This window comes from Papio anubis, chromosome 8, assembly GCF_008728515.1.
Source record: "Papio anubis isolate 15944 chromosome 8, Panubis1.0, whole genome shotgun sequence".
In the NCBI taxonomy this organism is placed as follows: domain Eukaryota; kingdom Metazoa; phylum Chordata; class Mammalia; order Primates; family Cercopithecidae; genus Papio; species Papio anubis.
In genome coordinates, this window is record NC_044983.1 from 51,682,289 (window position 1) to 51,696,278 (window position 13,990).

The 13,990-nt window shown below is 43.8% G+C and overlaps 1 long non-coding RNA gene across 1 annotated transcript; it reads left to right on the forward strand.

Annotated features, from left to right (window-relative positions):
- The first annotated feature begins 796 nt into the window (after positions 1-796).
- On the forward strand, positions 797-12,837 carry LOC116276354. The gene is made up of 3 exons (XR_004185813.1): positions 797-1,052; positions 4,207-4,330; positions 12,726-12,837. It is a non-coding gene; the product is annotated as an uncharacterized LOC116276354 (long non-coding RNA).
- The last annotated feature ends 1,153 nt before the right edge of the window (positions 12,838-13,990 follow it).

Genomic DNA, 13,990 nt, shown 5'->3' on the forward strand with positions numbered 1-13,990 from the left:
GGCCAGCGAGTGCCAGCACAGGACACCGTAGTCTCCGATCCCAGCAAAACGGCGCATGAGAAGGAAAGCCTGAGCACCCTATTTAGAGAATGTGGGAAATGGAGCCAGGGGTGTTGGTCTGATTCCCTTGGTTCTTGGGCAGATCCAGTGAGGAGGAGGAGAAAGATGACCTCAATTCCAGATTGATTTCGTTACTACAGTGTATTGGAGACACCCTCCACAGCACCCTGGGAGCCTCAAGGGAGAAAGAGAAAAAATAAGCAAAGCAGTTGGCTCCACTGAGTGGGGCTTCTTCTCTTTGGTCAAATCCAGGACATTGGACCATGGATTTCCAACAAAGGAATCCACAGTCCAGGAGATGCAGGGAGGGAATTACAGACAGGCAGTTCTCTTTGCTCCCCATGGCTCTCCCAGGTGTTTTCACGTGAGGGCATTTTCACTTTCTATTATCGATGACATGCACAATCCGATATTTTGACGTCTGTGCCATCATGTCACTGCAACTATGATCAATGTGTAGAATGTTTCCATCATCCCAAAGAGTTCCTCCCTGTTTCTTTCCACCTTCCACCCTCATCCCACTCCAGGCAACCGTCCCTCTATCTTCCGTGCCGTATTTTTGCCTTTTCTAAAATTTTGCAGACATGGAATCATATGGTGCAGACTTTTTGCTTCGTTTTTAGGGAAAAATTACTTGGGGGTTCACCTGTCCTTTCCTGGGTCCCTGTGGCCCTCAGATTTCATCACGGTTCTGGCAACCCTACCCTCGTGGTTGCAAAAGCCCCCCAGTCACGTTGCCAGCTGGCTGCCCTGCAGGGACAGAGCAGACAGGAGTCTTGCATGTTCTTCAGAAGGGAGCCCCTAGAAGACTTCTAGGACTCTCTCAGCATAACTTGGACAACTCTTCTCTCTGCCTTTTCAAAGATCTCCCTCCCAGCCTGGCATGAGGAGGGAAAGAAAAGAGTGATGTCCAGGCACAGCAAACTCCATCCTGGCCTGAGGATTTCGCAGAGGTGACAGAGGCACTGCAAGCCACCATCAGGTTACATGAAGTGAGTGTGTTGGGCGGAGGGAATAAAACACCAGTGCAAAGTTGGGTTTGTCTGCATCCTCCCGAAATCGCACAACAACTTACATTCTCATTGAACAAAGCATCTTTTTGAAAGACTTGTCCTGAGTGAAGAGAGTGGGAGGAAAATTCTTCCTCAGGATTAAGTCCATGATGGGGCAGAAGAGGCTGAAGAGGAGAGAGTGGTATCATCTGAAGAGCGCTTTGACAGACAGGCCAGAGGCCAGGCTCAGCCAATGACAGGCTCCCGCCCCTACCTCTGAAAGTGTGGAAAACTCAATCTGGGCTGAGATGGGTGCAGCCCATGGGTGCCCCAGAGCCATGCGAAGGCCTAGAGAGAACGGCTCCTGACAAAATCAGATGGACCTGCTTTCAAGAAGAATCAGCAGAGCCAGAAAGCAAGAAGGTTGGGTTTTGTTCTCATCTTTTCTAGGGAAGGGGATAGAAATCAACAGGTGCAGTTCATCCGCTCTATGTCAGGAACTATGCTAAGTGCTTTATGATGAGAACTTATCTATGTTCTCATCAAATTAAAGAAAAAAATAGTTTTTCCATTTTTTTAACTGTTTATTTTTCTTTTTCTTTAAAGACTGGGTTTCTCTCTGTTGCCCAGGCTGGAGTGCAGTGGTGCAATCAGAGCTCACTGCCGCCCCCACCTCCCAGACTCAGGCTCCAGCTTCAGCCTCCCAAGTAGCTGGGACCATGGGTGTGAGCCACCATGCCCAGCTAATTTTTATATTTTTTCATAGAGACTGGGTCTCGCTATGTTGCCCAGGCTGATCTTGAACTCCTGGGTTCAAGCGATCCTCCTGCATTGGTTCCAAAAGTGCTGGGAATATGGGTGTGAGCCGCTGCCACTGGTCCTTTTTCTTTTCTTTTTTTTTTAAGAAGGGAACAGCTGACATGGCAATGAAAAGACTTATTTTTTTTTAAAGTGAAAGTGGAATAATAAAGAAGGGATGAGAAAAGCTAACCGTTTATCAATATGGGCTGCAGGCTCATAGCAGGCATGCTCTTACGCTCTGCTTTGTTTTGACCGGATCAGCTCTATAGGATGGATTGATGAACAATAGAATTTTTACATTCAATTAAGGAAGGTAGAGCTTTTTCCAGGGTACTTATAGAGAAAAGGATATCCAAGAGTCCAAGGTTAGCCTCACCAGTCACTCCCAGAATCACACAAGAGAGAACCATCTTAAGCCAATTAAGCCAAGAACAGCCATAAGTCATACATTTCTGTGGACATTTCCGTCACATACAGTTGACCCTTGAACAACACAGGTTTACACTGCAAAGGTCCAAAATATATTGCTTGCCAGTGTATTGGTGTGTGCCTGTAACCCCAGCTACTTCGGAGGCCAAGGCAGGGGGATTGCTTGAGGCCAGGAATTCTAGACCAGCCTGGGCAACATAACGACACACTGCATCTCTTTCTCATTCCTTTCTTTCTTTCCCTTTTTTTTTTTTTTTTTGAGATGAAGTCTCAATCTTGTCACCCAGACTGGAGTGCAGTGGCACTATCTCGGCTCACTGCAACCTCTGCCTCCTGAGTTCAAGCAATTCTCCTGCCTCAGCCTCCTGAGCAGCTGGGATTACAGGCACCCACCACCATGCCCGGCTAAGTTTTGTATTTTCAGTAGAGACAAGGTTTCACCATGTTGGACAGGCTGGTCTCAAACTCCTGACCTCGTGATCTGCCCACCTCAGCCTCCCAAAGTGCTGGGATTACAGGCATGAGCCACTGTGTCCGGCCGTCTGTCTGTCTTTTCTTTTCTTTTCTTTTCTTTTCTTTTCTTTTCTTTTCTTTCTTTCTTTCTTTCTTTCTTTCTCTTTCTTTCTTTCTTTCTTTCTTTCTTTCTTTCTTTCTTTCTTTCTTTCTTTCTTTCTTTCTTTCTTTCTTTTTCTTTCTTTCTTTCTTTGTCTTTCTTTCTTTCTTTTCTTTCTTTCTTTCTTTCTTTCTTCTCTCTCTCTTTCTTTCTTTTCTTTCCTTCTTTCTTTTTCTTTCTCTCTCTTTCTCTCTGTATATATCTAGATATATGTGTATATATGTATATATTTAGAGAGAGAGATAATTTTCATATATATATGAAAATTTTTTTGAGATTTGTGAAAATTTGAAAAACTCAAAGATGAACCTCATAGCCTAGAAATATCAAAAAATTAAGAAAAACTGCCAGGAACAGTGGCTCACGCCTGTAATCCCAGCACTTAGGGAGGCCAAGGTGGGCAGATCACGAGGTCAGGAGTTTGAGACCAGTCTGACCAACAGGGTGAAACCCCATCTCTACTAAAAATACAAAAATTAGCCAGGCGTGGTGGCGCATGCCTGTAATCCCAACTATTCAGGAGACTGAGGCAAGAGAATTGCTTGAACCTGGGAGGCAGAGGTTGCAGTGAGCCGAGATTGCAATAGAGTGAGACTCCATCTCAAAAAAAAAAAAAAAAAAATTTTAAGAAAAACATAGGTATGTCATGAATGCATAAAATGCATGTAGATAGTATTCGATTTTATTATTTGCTACCATAAAATATACACAAATCTATTATAAAAATCTATCAAAACTTACATGCACATGCTTACAGACCATACACAGCACCATTTACAGTTGAGAGAAATGTAAACAAATGTAAAGATACTGTATTAAATCATAAATATATAAAATTAACTACAGTACATGCTGTACTACTCTAATAATTTCATAGCCACCTTCTGTTGCTATTGCATTGAGCTCAAGTGTGTGAGTATCCACTTAAAATGCCCTGTCCCGCTAATCGTCTTCCCATGAGCAGTCTCTCCAGTAAATTGCATGCAGCAGTAAAAAGTGATCTCTCGTGGTTCTCTTGTCTTTTTTATCCTGTTTAGTGCAAAACTGTAAGCCTTGAATAACACAATGGGACCCATACAAAATGCCACTAGTGATGATGTAAATGATCCCAAGAAGCAGACAAAAGTGATGATATTACAAGAAAAAGCTGAATTGCTTGATATGTACCATAGATTGAGGTCTGCAGCTGCAGTTGTAGGCCATTTTAGACAAACAATTCATCTTATAAACACACAAGATAAACTTAGATCAAGTACTGTAAATGTATTTTCTCATTTATATGATTATTTTTCTTTTCTTTTTTTTTTTTAGAGACAGGGTCTCAGTCTGTTGCTCCGACTGGAGTGCAGTGGCTATTTACAGGCATGATCATACCACGGGAACATCAACTCTTGGGCTCAAACAGCAATTACTTTTACACCAACCTAATAAAATGGTTAGTATCTTTGGTCTCACCTGAATGTATAAATGATGGCCTAATGGTTTGTGGACAGGGCCACGGGGTATGCACCTTCTATGTAGTATATAGGATTGGGGAACCTCCTAGTTCTAAGACATAAAACTTCTGTCCTGGCTGGGCGAGGTGGCTCATGCCTATAATCCCAGCACTTTGGGAGGCCGAGGCAGGAGGATCACCTGAGGTCAGGAGTTCTAGATCAGCCAGGCCTACATGGTGAAACCCTGTCTCTACTAAAAATACAAAAATTAGCAGGGCATGGTGGCAGGCACCTGTAATCCTAGCTACTCGAGGGGCTGAGGCAGGAGAATTGCTTGAAACTGGGAGGCGGAGGTTGCAGTGAGCCAAGATCACGCAACTGCACTCCAGCCTGGGTGACAGAGTGAGACTCTTGTTTCCAAAAAAAAAAAAAAATCTGTCCTTATGTAGCGTTTACAACCATATACATTTTTGCTTAATTTCTTCTTGCTTAATTTCTGTATAAATTTTTGCTTAATTTCTTCTTCAGTGCCTTCTCGGTTTTGTTTGTTTTTTGTTTTTTTGTTTTTGAGACAGGGCCTCGCTGTGGCTCAGGCTGGAGTGCAGTGGCACTAGCTGGGTTCACTGCAACATCCACTTCCCAGCCTCAAGGGATCCTCCCACCTCGGCCTCCCGCGTAGTTAGGACTACAAGAGTGCTCCACCATGCCCAGCTAATTTTTTATTTTTATTTTTTGTATAGACGAGGCCTCTCTATTTTGCCAAGTCTAAAAAAAACCCAAAAACTTGTTTTACTGAATGTTACTAGACTCTTTGCTATGGCTACTTTAAAATAAAAACTTGTAACACTTCTCTAAACTTGTTAATGCCAATACTCTCGGTTTTCTAGTCAGAATTCAAACAGTAAGACCTCTTGTAATTATTCATAGAGCATAATAACATCACCGCTATTAATTGTGGTTTTTTTCTTTTTATTTTCCTTTTTTGAGACAGGGTCTGTCTCTGTTACCCAGGCTGGAGTGCAGTGGTGCAGTCTCAGCTCACTGTAACCTCCACCTCCTGGGTTCAAGCGATTCCCGTGCTTCAGTCTGCCGAGAATTATAGGCGTGCACCACCAGGCCTGGCTAATTTTTGTATTTTTAGTAGAGACAGGGTTTCACCATGTTGGCCAGGCTGGTCTCAAACTCCTGGACTCAAGCGATCCACCCGCCTTGGCCTCCCATAGTGCTGGGATTACAGGTACGAGCCACCGTGCTGGCCACTAATTGTGTTTTATAGCCAGAAGAGAAAATAGGCATCACATCCACTTGGGATCATGGAAAAATGATTTATCTTCAATATAATCATAGAATTCTGGAATTTCAAAGCTGAGAGGGACTTCTGAGGTCATTTAGTTTAAACCTTCATACAGCAGGTATCTGAGTCCCAGAGAGGTTAAATGATTTGCTGAAGGACCAACCTGAGGGAAGAACAGGAACTGGAACCCATGTCTTTCAATACCAGATCTCGTGATCCAAAAACTCCATGTTGCATGTTTGATTACAAATATATAATCACAGTTTGAATGCTGCTGCTATATTATCGACACGTACTTCAATGCTCTCTCATTCTACCAGGATGTAATTATCAGGATCTGCCTCTGTTGGGCATCTTTCCTTTTGTTCATTGATTTCACAGTCCATCACTTGGTAATATTATTGATAATATTCTCCATTCCCTTGTCATTTCTTTCACCATTGCTATAATGTAGTAAACCCCAATCTTGGATTCATACAACAATTTGCTTTCCCTGTGTCTGAATCTTTTTTTTTTTTTTTTTTTTTTTTTTTCGGAGTTTCAGTCTTGGTCTGTCACCTAGGCTGGAGTGAGGTGGCGCGATCTCGGCTCACTGCAACCTCCACCTCCCGGGTTCAAGCAATTCTCATGCCTCAGCCTCCTTAGTAGCTGGGATTAGCTGCCATCATGCCTGCCTAATTTTTGTATTTTTAGTAGAGACGGGGTTTCATCATGTTGGCCAGGTTGGTCTTCAACTCCTGACCTCAGGTGATTCACTTACCTCAGCCTCCCAAAGTGCTGGGATTGCAGGCATGAGCCACTGCGCCCAGCCGCCCTGTGTCTAAATCTTGATCACCAAGGGCAACTGGAGAAAAAAAATAACAAAGTTGCTCATATTGCTGCCACGGTAAAAACGAGGTCATATATCCCAGTAATCTTTCTGTTTTCTGATCAGTTCTATATCGCTCCTGTTCACCCCCAAGCTTTTTCAAACTTCTTGCATGCTCTGGCAATCTTAGATCCCACCAGACCCCTCCTAATTTAGTATCTGAGGTTTTCTCTTATTCACAGAGACACTGGGAATCACATAGGAGAACTTTCTGAACTTTGGGCATAAACAAGTGAACTGACCTGCCACAGGCCTTGTCCTGACCTCATTCCTTCTAGTTACAACCAGAAAGGGATTGTGGTATCCCCCTCCTCTCCTAGCTCATCCCCCTGCCAACTTAGATTCCATCCCCACCACATTCTCAGGAGGCTCACTCCGTTAATCTCCACACTGTTCACCTCTTGTCTCCCAACTCCCTCCTTCTCAACAGCATTTTTTTTTTTTTTTTTTTGAGACAGAGTCTCACTCTGTCACCCAGGCTGGAGTACAGTGGTGCGATCTCAGCTCACAGCAACCTCCACTTCCTGGGTTCAAGTGATTCTTCTGCCTCAGCCTCCCAAGTAGCTGGGATTACAGGTGCCCACCACCGCACCCGGCTAATTTTTGTATTTTTAGTAGAGAAGCTTTCACCATGTTGGCCAGACTAGTCTTGAACTCCTGACCTCGAGTGATCCACCCATCTCAGCCTCCCAAATTGCTGGGATTACAAGCGTAAGCCACCATGTCCGGTTCCCCATCAGCATTTAAACAGTTAAAACCTCATCTGAAAAACACAAACCTTGCATTGCTGCCTTCCAGCTTTTGCCTTTTTTTTTTTTTTTTAATTAATTTACTTTCAGAGATGGGAGTCTTGCTATGTTGCCCAGGCTGGCCTTGAAGTCCTGGGCTTGAGCAATCCTCCCACCTCAGTCTGCCAAGTAATTGGAATTATAGGAGAGCCACCGCGCCCGGCCTCTTGCTCTATCTCTTATCTCCTCTAGAGCCAAACGTTCCAAAGGATTTCTTTGTGCACTCTCTCTCCATTCTCTCAGCTTCCTCCCACTCTCAGTCTTCTTCTGTCTGCCTCCCATCCCCACACCTCTTTGACATTATCTCTGTACAAATTATTGCTAAATTTAAGACTCTTATTTGTGTTGCACTTTATCTGACCCAGTTGATACCTTGTTCATCTTGAAATATGTCCCTTGGCTTCCCTCATTCCGCAATCCCTTAGTTTTTCTCCGTTACACTTATGCATTTGTTTCCTCTCAGGACTGGTGTCCTGCAGGGCTTCGTTCAGCCCGTCTTCTCATCTTATTCGACACAAGCCTCCAGGGCCTCTTGTCCATCCTCCGTACCGCCATTATCATCCTTGTGCAAGGTCCCCATACCTGCATCACTCTTCATTTATCTGTCTTCCTCAGATTCAACTGATTTCCAAATATAGTAGATTATACTTCTGAAAACATCTCATAGTGATAGTGCTTTCTCTATCCCAACGCCCACTATTTTAGTTCAAGTTGCATTCAGCTCTGGCCTGAACTCCTGTGATGGTCTCCCCAACTTCAGGCTTCTCTCTCCCTTCCAACTTCAGGCTTCTCTCTCCCTTCCAACTTCAGGTTTCTCTTCTCTCTCTCTCTCTCTCTCTCTCTCTCTCTTCCTTTAGTCTTTTTTTTTTTTTTTTTTAACAGAGACAGAGTCTTTCTCCTTTGTCCAGGCTGGAGTGCAGTAGTGCGATCTCAGCTTGCTGCAACCTCCACCTCCAGGGTTCAAGCGATTCTCATGCCTCAGCCTCCTGAGTAGCTAGGATTACAGGCGAGTGCCACCACGTCTGGCTAATCTTTGTATTTTTAGTAGAGATAGGGTTTCGTCATGTTGCCCAGGCTGGCCTCGAACTCCTGACCTCAGGCGATCCGCCCACCTCGGCCTCCCAAATTGCTGGGATTGCAGGCGTGAGCCACTCCTCTTTAATAAGGGTGTGAACTCCATTCCTGAAGACTACACCCTCATGACCCAATCATCTCCCAGAGGCCTCATCTCCATTATAATACCATCATCTTGGGGGTTAGGATCTCAACATAGGGGTTTTGGAGGAACACAAACATTCAGTCTGTTGCAGAGTACCAGATAAATAAATTGTGCTCTAATCATACAATGGAATCCTGGGTAATCACTGAAAAAGAATAGTTCTATAAACACAAAAATAAGATTTTTCCAAGATACATTAAGTGAAAAAAAGCAAGGTGCAGGATGTGTATAGACAGTGCTATAATTTGAGTGTGATACAAGCCTCACGGGCTATTTCCGTAGCGGGCAGTTGCATTTCACTCTGAATTTAGCTATGCCCCATGCTCAGCTCAGACTAAGCCTAGTCCACAAGACTAGGGCCGCTTTTGCCATCACTTCATTTTTTTAGGAGTTACAAGAGTAACATCTCAGCCCGTTTCATTCCCTCTGAGAATCCAGTGAAAGTTTTGGATCTTCTATGCAGTAAAATCAGTCATTTTTATCTATCATCTCAAAGTGAATTAACTGAAGTCCATCCACAATTTATAGAGATCCAAAGATCCTAAGTTACAAGCCTTTTGTCAAACAAGAGCTCAAGGTACAGTACCATACAGAATACAAAGAAAGTGACCAGGCACAGTGGCTCATGCCTGTAATCCTGGCACTTTGGGAGGCCGAGGCAGGCATATCACCTGAGGTTGGGAGTTCGAGACCAGCCTGATCAACACGGAGAAACCCCATCTCTACTTTTTTTTTTTTTTTTTTTTTGAGACGGAGTCTTGCTCTGTCTCCCAGGCTGGAGTGCAGTGGCACGATCATGGCTCACTGCAAGCTCTGCCTCCCAGGTTCACGCCATTCTCCTGCCTCAGCCTCCCTAGTAGCTGGGGCTACAGGCACCCACCAACAAGCCTGGCTGATTTTTTGTATTTTTAGTAGAGAAGGGGTTTCACCGTTTTAGCTAGGATGGTCTCCATCTCCTGACCTCATATCCGCCCGCCTTGGCCTCCCAAAGTGCTGGGATTACAGGCGTGAGCCACTGCGCCCAGCCTCATCTCTACTAAAAATACAAAATTAGCCGGGCATGGTGGCGCATACCTGTAGTCCTAGCTACTCGGGAGGCTGAGGCAGGAGAATCGCTTGAACCTGAGAGGCGGATGTTGAGGTGAGCCGAGATCATACCATTGCACTCCAGCCTGGGCAACAAGAGCGAAACTCTGTCTCAAATAAAAAAAAAGAATACTAAGAAAGCCTATGGCTGGGCCTGGATGGTCGTGAACACTCTCCTGAGTTGAGTGGCTGTGCAGCCCCAGATATGCCCTCAAAGCCTTGCCCTCAAGGCTGACCAGGGACCTCCATGGGTTCTAGTCCACTCCACTCCTACTTGCTCTACTGCTCCATTCCGTTTGAGAGCTAGGGTAATACGCTAGGCATTATGTCATTGCAGAAGATGGCCTTTAGAGGTTTTCCTGAAGTAAGAAAATAATAGCTAGATTAGCATATCTTTAAATGAGTTCAAGGGCTTCTCCTGGTGCAGTGGCCCTTAAGGACACAATGGTCTTCAAGCACAGTGCAGCAGTGCAAGTTCAGAGGATCCGCTAGCCTATACACACGTAATTATTAGTATACTCTATTTAACAAAGCAGGGAAAAGTGTAGCACATTTCAGAAGCGTTCCACTGGGAATTGATAAAAACAAAGCTTTGGAAATTATGGGATTAAACTTTGATTGTCTGAAAAATTATTTTTCAGAATGCAATATTCCCTACTTGAGGTGTTTATCTATTTAACTATTGATTATTCAGATGATTTACATTAAACTCATGAGACCGAACTTGTTTATAACTTGACCGATACAAATTACTATATGATTACATAGTAAATATTACAAAATACAGAGGAAACTTAGAAATTATAAAGAATGAAAAATATTTAATTTGTCTTAGCAACTGCATCTGGCCTAGGAAAGCAAATGATTGCATTTTGTCTCTCTCAGCAGGCCCGCATCTATCCCTAGATTTCAAGCTAGTTGATTGCCTTAAGATCTCAGCTTGGCAAGGCGTGGTGGCTCACACCTGTAATCCCAGTACTTTGGGAGGCCAAGTCAGGCGAATCACTTGAGACCAGCAGTCAGAGACCAGCCTGGCAACATAACAAAACCCCATCTCTACTAAAAATACAAAACTTAGCCGGGTGTGGTGGTGCACACCTGTGGTCCCAGCTACTCAGGAGGCTGAGGCAGGAGAATCGCTTGAACTCAGGAGGCAGAGGCTTTGTGAGCTGAGGTCACGCCACTGCACTCCCACCTGGGCAACAGAGCGAGACTTTATCTCAAAACAACAACAGCATGGTTGGATGTGGTGGCTCATGCTTATAATCCCAGAACTTTGGGAGGCCGAGGCGGGCAGGTCGCTTGAGGTCAAGAGTTCAAGACCAGCCTGGTCAACATGGTGAAACCCTGTCTCCACTAAACATACAAGAATTAGTGTGATGGCGATCGCCTGTAATCCCAGCTACTCAGGAGGCTGAGGCATGAGAATTGCTTGAACCGGGGAAGCCGAGGTTGCAGTGAGCTGAGATCACACCATTGCACTCCAGCCTGGGCGACAGAGCAAGACTCCATCTCAAAAAAAAAAAAAAAAAAAAAAAAACCGAAAACCAACAACAACAAACCAACCTCAGCTCCCCTGTGGGTTCAAGAAAAGTCACAAACTTGCAGTTCGTTTAGGTGAAGGTGATTCCCTTTCTAGTTCTATATATTGTGAGCAGAAACTACAAGTCTCTATTACAGAAGTTTAAACAGAAAAGTTACATGATCTGATTTAAATATGTGAAAGATAATTTTAGCCTCCATTGAAAACACAGAATGAGCCTGGGGATGGGGGCAAGGGTGAAAGCAGGAAGACCAGCAAAGAAGCCATGGCAACAGCCCAGGCAGGAGGCTCTGGAGGAGCGGACTAGTCGTTGCAATACCACAAAGGAATTCCTGTGGGAACGAACAGTTTGCCATTGCACAATATAAACCCACATTTCAGAATCTCTTGCTACTTTAAATGTATGTATACAATAATTTACTGATTTCATTTCAGTTCGAACAAAGTAGATAGAATATAATTTTTGTGTACACACACGTTTAAGATATGTGGCTTCTGTGTGTGTTTTTAATAATCATAGTCAAACATGACTTTTTCTTTTTGAGACAGGGTCTCACTGTGTCATCCATGCTGGAGTACAGTGGCATGATCTCGGCTCACTTCAACCTCCATCTCCTGGGTTCAAGAGATTCTCATGCCTCAGCCTCTGGATTAGCTGGAATTACAAGCGGATGCCACTACGCCTAGCTAATTTTTGTATATTTAGTAGAGATAGGGTTTCGCCATGTTGGCCAGGCTGGTCTGGAATTCCTGGCCTCAAGTGATCCACCAGCCTGGGCCTCCCAGCAAGACCTTGTCTTGAAAAAAAAAGTCTTGGTTGACTAAAAGCACACACAGAATCCGCGTGTCTTAAACATGCGTGTGTATACAAAAGTGATATTCTATCGACCTTGTTCAAACTGAAATGAAATCAGTAAATTATTGTATAAATACATTTAAAGTAGTAAGAGATTCTGAAATGTGGATTTATATTCTGTAATGGCAAACTGTCCGTTCCCACAGGAGTCCTTTTATGATTATTGCAACTACTAGTCCATTCCTCCAAATCCCAAAGTGCTGGCATTACAGGCCTGAGCCACCATGCCCAGCCCCTTTTCCTTTTCTTTTTCTTCCCCTTCCCTTCCCTCCCTCAGCAATTCAGCCCCTGCATGTGACCGTCCTTACAGGGCAGTAGGGAGCCGCAGTGGCCCTGCTGCAGTGTCAGAGCCTGAGCTGGCCCAAGTGGGTATCTGTGGAAGGAGCTCCCATGTGCAGGCTGCTGGTGCCCCAGGGGGTAAAAAGGGTGCCTATATGGGAAAAGGGGACAAAGAGTCAGCCTTGAGTGAGGGGCTAGAGCCTGAGTGGTGCCAGGACGGGGTCCAAGTGGGGCAGTGCCTTGTCATCTCCTAAAGTGTCAAGGCCAGGAAAATCAAAGGCAGGCGAAGAGCTCTTCTGAGCCAAATGAGACCAAAGAGACCTGTTAACTCAGTGTGATGCTTGGTTCTCATCTGGATCCTTGCACTCTAAAGGCAAGTCAAAGACAATTGGTGAAATTGAATAAGGAGGACTAGGTGCAATGTGTCATTGTAATATTCCTAATTTTTATGTTTTCATTAGGGTTGGAACGGAGAATGCATGTTTGTGTAAAAATATATGTTGAAGTGTTTGGGACGATGAAGCATCATGTTAGCAACTTATACATAATGGCTGAGAAAAATGTTCCATGTACTGTTCTTTCAGCTTTTATGTAAATTTGAGATTGTTTTGAAAGAAAAATAAAAAGAAGAATCTTTAAAGAACTTGTGCTTGTCAAGATTATTTTCTGGCATTGTGGTAACTGACCTGTGATAAATCAGGCTCACAGCTTTTATAGCACTGGTTTATTTCTCTTCCCTCATTTTTTTTTTTTTTTTTTTCTGAGACAGAGTCTTGCTCTGTCACCCAGGCTAGAGTGCAGTGGTGTGATCTCAGCTCACTACAACATCCACCTCCCAGGTTCAAATGATTCTCCTGCCTCAGCCTCCCAAGTAGCTAGGATTTCAGGCCCCCGCCAACACGCCCAGCTAATTTTTGTATTTTTAGTAGAGACAGGGTTTCACCATGTTGGCCAGGCTGGCCTTGAACTCCCGACCTCAGGTAATCCACCCATCTCAGCCTCCCAAAGTGCTGGGAATACAGGCGTGAGCCACCATGCCCGGCCTCTTTTCTCAATTTTAAGAGACAAAATACTTTTTGCTCCTGTGAGTTTTCCCTTATTTTCTTTAAAGCAAAGCTTAATGGATTTGTCTTTGAAAAAGATTCAAGCTCACAGTGTGACTCTTGGAGATGAAAACACTTGAGACTTCATTAATATACAAAGTGATAAATCTTAAGTGAACAAATAATAAGAAATATATAATTTTAAAACATCTGACAAATCACTTATAGGAAAACAATGCACAGTTCTTTTTTTAATTGCAGTTTTGTTAGAACTATGTCTTATGCTAAATATGTTATTATGGGCTTTTTGTTGAACTTAAATAGGTAGAGTTCTCACTTTCCCCAGGCTTTCACTGAAATATTGTGAGAATGCAATTATTAATACAAATAAAAGGAAACAGATGTTTGGAATTTATTTCATTGAGTGTTTCTTTGCCAGATTGTTTCTCTCGCTTCTATTAGTTGGACGTATGATGAATTCATTTCAGTGGCTACCAAGGTGCCTGAGTGTCTTATCAGGGATACACACAGTTATTCAAATAGAGAAAAATTTAGTTTTTATTAACCACCTACTGAACTGCAAAAGCAGTCACTCCAGGTTGATTTCTTTTTTTTTTTTTTTTGAGACCGGGTCTCGCTTTGTCGCCCAGGCTGGGGTGCAGTGGCCGGATCTCAGCTGACTG